Genomic DNA, 8,801 nt, shown 5'->3' with positions numbered 1-8,801 from the left:
GAGGAAAGCTCCTGCCATGCAGCGTTTGAAATAACCGCCGGCCCGGAGGCCCAGCGCCGGTTGTTATTGTATCGGGCCGGCAGTTTCAAATATCTGCAGGCCCTTATGGCCTTCAGTAAATTATCTGTCAATGGTTTTCTTTCGACTGGAATCTTTCCCATATTTCTTTCTTTATTAACGTTCGGAAACCCATGGTAACTTCCTGGTATTTCAGCGCTTTGCGCCTAGGGATGTCACCACCAGTCTTTAACAAATAAAAACTTCCCCGTGTGCCATAGGGTTCGCTAATTGATTTTGTAGAAACAGTGTGAAACTGTGAACAGTGTAGTCTATTTTGCTTTTATTGGTTTGACTTTAGCAAAATGGGCCTGCAGATTTCATTCAGGCCCTGTAGATTTTAAAGCCTGCAGGCGGCAGCGACCCTGATGGCCAACTGGCAAATTAAAGTATTGCAAAGACTGATGCCATGTCTCCGATGTTCGCCACTTGGCTGAAACCTATGTGGAATGGTGCTGACAAACCTCGAAATATAATCAGAGTGTACAGGGATTCAAACCCACAGACCCGTGAAGATCCGGGGTAGAATAGGTCTTCAGCAACCCATGCTTGCCACAAAAGGCGACTATGCTTGTCGTAAGAGACAACTAACGGGATCGGGTGGTCAGGCTCGCTGACTTGGCTGACATATGTCATTGGTTCCCAATTGCGCAGATCGATGCTCATGCTGTTGATCACTGGATTGTCTAGTCCAGACTCGATTATTTACAGACCGCCGCCATATAGCTGGAATATTGCTGAGTGCGGCGTAAAACTAAACTCACTCACTCACTCAAACCCACAACCTTAGCTTCCTTGTGTGTCCAAACGGACACAACACAGCACAGCGAACTACAGTGTCCTGAACGACTTAACGGACAGTACAGTTGGTAAAGCATAGATGGTATGGTTGGTCGGTCGGCTGGTTGGTTGGTTGGTTGATTGGGTTGGTTGACTTGTTGTTTAACGCCGCACTCAGCAACATTCCAGCTATATGGCGGTGGTCTGTAAATAATCGAGTCTCGACCAGACAATCCAGTGAGCAACATCATGAGCATCGTTCTACTCAATTGGGATACGGTTTTATGTGTCACCCAAGTCAGCGAGCCTGTCCACCCGACCCCGTTTATCGCCTCTTACGACAAGCATGGGTTACTGAAGATCAATTCTAGCCCGGATTTTCACGGGTAAGTTGGTATGGCATAGTACAGTTAGTATAGTATATTTGGCGCAGTATAGTATTGTAAAGTTGCTATAACTGTTAAAGTATCCCATTATATAGTTTGTATTTATATTTCAGGACTGAGGAAAATATTATGTCAAGAACTAACTTGGGAGCCATTAACCCTATCACACCGGAAATGACAAAGTACAATTACTTCCGCATCCGGATTGCAGTGGATCATATTACAAACAACCCAAATACCAGCTCGTCAGGTCATCTCCGTAGGCTTTGTTTGAACAAGTAAAAGCTCTGAATTCATCTTGTTGAATCAGAACTCTGTATGTGTGCAATCGATAGAGACTTACCATATGCTTTAGTGATCGTATCTGGCACAGAGCCGGTTTATTTAGGAAGGACTATAGTTTAATCCCTTACAGTTTCCCAGTGCTCCATCTCCCTTGATAATAGCACTAGTTATATGATAGCTATATGTATTTGAATATCATTTCACTAGTTATATGATAGCTATATGTATTTGAATATCGTTTCACACTAGTCAAATTTGAAGATGTCAGTCTTAAAAGCCAAGTATATTTTTTGTCTGAAATTTAAGACTCACCTACTTGGACAGGAGAATTCCTTAATCCATGTTCGAGTAGTCCTTCTTGTTGCTACAGTGATATTTGAGTAATATTATGATACCAGGTGTTCACGAAGCATCTCATGTTTAGTCAGTAACACCCGTCAAGTGTCCAGGGCAAGGAAGTTAGGCCGCGATAATACGTAACAAAACTGCTGAGCGAGAGAATGTATACACCCATGTTTGATGATGGCTCAGCAAGAAACAAAGAAGACAATAGTTATTCGATTTTATCTTTAAGTTTCCAGTGTTTTGATAACATTTGATATTTTGGTGAATCCAATTTTCAAGTGTATACTATGTTTTGCTCGTCAGTTCAGTTCTACTTTAGGTGTTACATGGCTGTGATAGACACTCTGACTGTGACAAAGCCAAGGACGTATGACGACTTCATCTGTGGGTGACAGAAAATAGTTCCATACTTTCTCATAGGCACCGATGCTGGCATCCCTGTGATTGAAACACATCAATCTCAGTCAGTGAGGGAGTGAGTGAGTTTAGTTTTACGCCGCACTCAGCTGTATGGCGGTCTGTAAATAATCGAGTCTGGACCAGACAATCCAGTGACCAACAGCATGAGCATCGACCTGCGCAATTGGGAACCGCTGACATGTGTCAGCGAGCCTGAACCTCCCAAACTCGTTAGTCGACTCTTACGACAAGCATGGGTTACTGAAGATCAATTCTAACCTGTATCTGCACGGGTCCTCAATCAGTGACTACGGTGCATCAGCGTTACCGCTAAGAAATACTATTTTATTATACGAAAACGCAGCTGCACACAATACTCATGAGATAAAAGCGTACTCGTTCATTTGCGTTTTTCTGTTGTTTCTGTCAGTCATAAGGGCATTAATGCCGAGCATCCCTGTGATTGAAACACACCAATGTCAAGGAGTGTAACGAAAATGATAATTCATCCACCAGGAAAATACCAAAAAAGGCCCACAAATGGGTGCTGACAGGAAAAGCTTCCATGTATTACCACGGTTCATCGGCGTTACCGCCAAGGTATACTATTTTATTAGAGGAAAATGCTGCTATGCACGGTATTCATGAGACAAAAACAATACCCCAGTCGTTCAACCTTCAACTAGTCGTTTTGTTTTTTCTGTCTTAGTTTCAGTTATATGGGCTACTGGCTTAAACGTAGTTCGACTAGAAGAGGACAAAACTGTATCGGTGATCAAAGTCTGTGACTTGGGTGATTGCTGACATGGTGTCGATGATGTTGATGGTGGATGACGTTGTGAGTCTCTGTTAACCTGGTGCAGAGTCGATTATTCAAACGGTTCCATCCTGTGGTATAAGGACAATTACTTCCTCAGTAACTAGATCCGAGTTGTGTTACTGATGAGGAGTCTGAGAGGACGTTAAGCAGCGCCTGGATGACGTTTAGTAACACTGAACATGGTGGAGAAACCTTCATTACTGCCCACTCTGTCAATGCTGTGTATTTAAACGGCGATAAATATCACTGAAGTGTCACTATTGATACCTGTTATAACTATAGTATGTAGGATCTTGTAATCTCTCCTCCGCAATCGGGGTACCCTTGTACAACCTTACCGCTACGACTGTCGGTGTTAAATGTTTAGGTATGGGATTTACGATCACCTCAGCGCTGAAATAGCTTTGTACAATGGTATAGTCATAAACAGGCAATGGCACTTTCTTACTCGTCTTATGGCTGAGATATTGCCGATGTGACGTTAAGTATTAACTCACTCACTCACGTCTGATCCAGTCTGTCACAAAAGATGCCAAGAGAGCACCGTGAAAACATCTTTAACTGTTCAGCGATGTTTTAAGCTGACTATTGTCCACTAAAGCATTTTTATAGTTCTTACTTAAGAAAATGACTCTATTCAACATAGGTTATGATTACCACCGTTCTCCATTAACTAAAGCCCTATCTCAGTCTGTCTTATCATGGAAGATACATCAAAAGAACAGATTTCTGGATTTACACAAAATTAAGTACCTCGACTTATTTCAGAGCAGACCGACGAATGTTACATCATGGTGATTCGATAAACATTAAGTATGATAGATACACAGTATATACATAATACCAAAACAACCAATATATACTGAAAAAGAAAACATCTTTAAATCGTAGGATATACAATGGCCTTGGTTTCAGTTTCGTGAAGGGTTCGAAAAGTAGAATCTCGCGAGAGACTTAAAAAGACCCCGTGGGACGAAAGGACACGGAGATACGCCCTTCAAACTTTGAAAAGAATGTCCGTTGTTTGTGGAATGCTTTAAGTATATGGGGAAAATGCAAGTCATGAGTAGCCGAAATACAGTGTTCAACTATTGAAACTAAAGTCCGCGTTGTGTGCACCAAGGGGGTATCCTATGTCCTTCTTTAAGTGACACGTGTGCTATAATCCAAGTTATATTCAGTCAATACCAACGGATAAGCCGTATTTTCTTAGCAGCCGGGCATAAACACTGTCAAAACAAAACTTCGTCTTTCACTTAATGAAAGGGAAGGATTAACCTCTTAGAAAGTACACCCAAATACAATCTTGATCATAGCTGATCAGAATATCAAAATCATGCATCCTACACCCCAGCCGTTTCGTCGGCTAAAGTGCCTCTTTACTTTCAAAAACCTGAAGCCTAAACCCAGCAGTCATTTCGCTCCGAAGACACTATTTTTTACTCCTTCAGACCGAGCCACGGAGCATTGCCTTTCATAAGCTCGAGTGGCCTCTTGTAGATCCCATTACCAAAGTACATTCTGTACCTTTAGAAAGTTTATACATCCAGTTCAAACATAACCCAACGTTTCCAAATACGTTTTTGCGGATTATTTTCACAAAGTCCTGCCCTGGAGTGAACTGTCAACGGTGCGGTGCAGACAGAGGAATGGTACAGACAGTGACGTCACTGTAACGACAGCACGGGGATCTGTAGTTATAATGACTGAAAACAAGACCTCCCGTATTGGAGGTTTAACACTGTGTTATCTTATGATATGCGAACCATGTTGGTGTATATAGTATGTATATGGTATAACATCCTATATCCCGAGATTATCATTTAGTTTTCTTGGAACTTGTCTTAATAAAGTGAATGAGTGAGGTTAGTATTATGCCGCTATTAGCAATATTCCTGCAATATCACGGCGGGGGACACGCTACGAGCACGATCATGATACACGGTGAATTGTTTACCATGTTTTATTGTTCAATTAATTGTCAAAGACTTGTTCGTTTTAAGAAAAGAAAAATGTTTCAACACTTCTTGATTCCCCTTTTCAAACAATAGCAACATACGCTATCACATACACATGTACATCTTCTCATGAAGGCTGACTTTACATTTGGAAGTTTAACCTTAAAGCGGAAGGCAGATGGCAAAGGGCTACATGTCCGTCTCTCAGTGCGAACATTATGCCTGTATAAAAGTTCATGGCAAAAGAAAGTTATCACTTTGATTGAAGATTGAAGTTATATCTGAATCAAGGACGCTGTGATACGTTTGAACGTTATGAGAAAACATCAGCCGAAACATAGGAAACACTGCACACATGGATGTCACTTTTCGCGTGAGTTATTGAATTTTGAGCAGTCAGGAAACATCGAGAAGAAAAGAACTTGGGAACTGCTGAAAAAGCTTGTGCAAGATTACTACATATCGGTGTGGGGCAAAGCAAAGATGCAGTATCGAAAAAAACACTAGAGTGATGCCGAGACAGAGCTATCGCTATGGCCGACATTGCGGATCTGAACGGCAGATTGCAAGGACCTTCAACTGGATTCAAACCGACAGCGACGTCAACGGTTGAGACGGCACTGAGATACTCAGTCAGCAGACGAACATTCTTACGACATCTCTGCATGAATAACGCTCCTTCCATGGAATGACCTTGACCCCTCTACACCGTCAACGCCGATTACAATGAGCAGGAACTGTACGTCGGTGGCAGCAGTGTGGATTGGGAAAGGGTGTTGTTCCCAGAAATAAGTCGAAAATTATGGCCGAGTTCGGGTTTATCGACCAAAGGGAGAATGATTGTTATCCAAATTGTGCATCCTTATGCTGGAGGTGGCATTCTTGTATGGGGCGGAATTTGTGGCCAGCAGAGAACGAATAACTCATCATCTGTCGAAAATGAGTGACTGGTCAATGATATAGTGATGCAGTCCTCCGGCCTGTTGTAGTGCTGTTCTTGCGCCGACAGAAAAGGGACACCCTTTTGCAGGAAGGCATGCCTCATACCGCCAGAATTGTCCAAGATTATCTGAACAACGTTAATGTCAACGTTCTGCCTTGACATGAATCCCAAAGAGCATCTCTGGGATCATCCTGCTCGTCAGCTGATCGTACCTCTCCTACAAACAGACAGCATCTTGAACAGGCTTTATTGTAGATACCCTATAATATGTCTTTGTTTCTTTTCGTGGAGCTGCTGAACAAGATGAGGTTTTTTTCGCCTAGTATTTTAATACACGTTGCAATATGATAGAAACATTTCGATGTGAAACATTTGGAAGTGAACAAATATATAGCCTAAATCTTCTCGAACGTTTTCCGGGTGAAAGAGTTTCATTATTTTATTGATACTAAAAATGACACACCACAATTCCAATGAGAACATTACATGCGTCAAACGTTTATAATTAAACCTTCAGACATACCAGAGTTGTTACGTGTCCCAGGATATAGAACATGAGTGGTGGGCCTCATTTCCTCCTTAGCTAAAATAAACTGTCATCATAACTATTCCGGTCCAGTCGACGTATACCTTCAAGTACATACCACCTGGGGCAACAGCATTATAATGACATTTCATGATTGCACTTGTAACCGCATGCCGTGCCACATGACATCTGGTTTTGGGTAGAGGTGTTTTGTGTCTATAGAATTGGTTAATTAGGAATGCAGTTCGATTTTGACCAATATATGTGTCACGGCCACGATTGCCGCCAGTGTCTGTATGTGCGTGTGTGCGTGCGTGGTTTGTGTGTGCAATCTGATAGTCACATGAGCTAGAGACGCTAACCAGTGTGAATCCAGTTACATGTTATGTGTGTATTTATCTGTTCAAAAATGATCTTATACAGCATATAAATGTCAAGGTCTCAACTTAACCCTTCGATTATTCAATGCGTTTTTGTGTGGTTGTTTAAACGTATGACTGGTGACATTAACACGGTAACAGCAAAGTCTATAAAGATTATGACACATTTGACAACGCAACTCAATCAGCGACTTTTCGAAATCGTTTAAAAATATATTGTGGATGTAATATTTCAAACAGCTGTTTCTGAATCTAACTTTTAACCCAGGGAATATCCCGACAGTTTGCTTACAGGGCGATGTCTGAAAGCCTGAGCTCGAAACCATCAAAAAGGTGTCTGACTGAAGAAAGATACTTGTACGTCCACAAGCAATGGAAGCTTTCCGAATTCAAATGACTCCTGGCGGTTTTCTCGTGGGATATTTCCTCTATTCCATTTTGTCGGAAATAACATGAGAGGTGTCGGAAATGATGATTGTAAATAAACGGATGGGCAAAAGAAAGTTTACACTTAAAACTCGGATTCGACCAAAACATTACCTTACCAAGACGTTGTTAGACTGAAAACACTCCCCAAAACACTGCAAACTTAAGATTCAAATCGCAACCATGAATCTATCAATTACGTCATAATCGAAAACCCACTTCTGTTTGTTTCATTCTGGTTACCATCAAACCCGTGAAGATCTGGGTTAGAATTGATCTCCAGTAACCCATGCCTGTCGTAGGAGGCGACTAATCGGTGGTCAGGCTCGCTGACTTGGTTGACACATGTCATCGTATCCCAATTGCATAGATCGATGATCATGATGTTGATCATTGGATTGTTTGGTCCAGACTGGATTATTTACAGACCGCCACCATTTAGCTGGAATATTGCTGAGTGCGGCGTAAAACTAAACTCAGTCACTCACTTAGTTACCATCAAACATGGATGTATAGTTTATTTGTTCCTGCCGAAAAGAAATCGCAACAGTTGACATCAAGTCATCTGATTCCCCTCTTTCAGCTCTTGTTAAAGGATAGTATAGGCGCTTTCTTAACCCGAAATTGAAAACCTAACCATATGCTGGGTAAAACTGTTTCATACTCTTTATACCAGTATCACCTTTTCCGGGATCTCACCTTCTCCGACTTAATAATTGGCATTGGGTGGAGTAGCACAATGTTAAAAGCGCTTACTCGTCTGGTTCTGGTTCGATTCCTAACTTTGGTATAAGGTGTGAAGCTTATTCACGTTTTCCCTCCTCGACATGCTCGAGTAACTGCTAAGAGCAGCGGAAATGCAGATATTGTAAATTAACGACGTTTTAATACAAGATTAGTTGCAACATTTGTTAATAGTCCATTTTACGGCTCACACTCCAACGGAATTCTAACGTAACTTCAAATCATCGATACAAGCCTGTTAGTGCCATTGTTGACATTAGAGTTTCTTTGATTGACTTAAAATGGACGTCCTTCCATGTTTTGGCGCCAAGAATCTAATTAAAAAATCATCATTAAATCCGCTATCAGCCTATTGCCTAAATAGTTTGTAAAGGAACATAAAGAAAACGTTTTCATTGCATAATGTGCATTTTAATTGCAGCCACCCCGTCTCATTCGCCCGAGTCCCTAAGCCTTTGGTGTCCGCTACGTCAGATAGCGGGGCGCAGACGATTTCCTGTTCAGTCACGTGAGGTGATTTACGACTGCGCACTCAGTATCGTCCGGGAAGATACTTCCGGGATGGTTCCCGCCAGTCGGACTCTAAAATTCAAGCCTTCTTTTATGTACATAAGAGACTTTCATTTGGGCATTTTTTCACTGCAGATGAATTTATGTCTAGGAAGCACGTCGAAGTTTTTTTGTTTTTGTCTGATCATGTTCAGCAAGTTACTGATGTGTCAGACTGCGTTCAGCTTATTACTTAGAAATTA

The 8,801-nt window shown here is 41.7% G+C and overlaps 1 long non-coding RNA gene across 1 annotated transcript; it reads left to right on the top strand.

Moving 5' to 3' along the window:
• The first annotated feature begins 1,189 nt into the window (after nucleotides 1–1,189).
• LOC124272746 lies at nucleotides 1,190–1,520 on the top strand. Its single transcript, XR_006897417.1, has 2 exons — nucleotides 1,190–1,223; nucleotides 1,337–1,520. It is a non-coding gene; the product is annotated as an uncharacterized LOC124272746 (long non-coding RNA).
• The last annotated feature ends 7,281 nt before the right edge of the window (nucleotides 1,521–8,801 follow it).

This window comes from Haliotis rubra, unplaced genomic scaffold, assembly GCF_003918875.1.
Source record: "Haliotis rubra isolate DU_JTF1 unplaced genomic scaffold, ASM391887v1 Scf1720, whole genome shotgun sequence".
Taxonomy (NCBI): Eukaryota; Metazoa; Mollusca; class Gastropoda; order Lepetellida; family Haliotidae; genus Haliotis; species Haliotis rubra.
The sequence above is the reverse complement of the archived record's forward strand: the minus strand, read 5'-3'. Positions and strand labels throughout refer to the sequence as shown.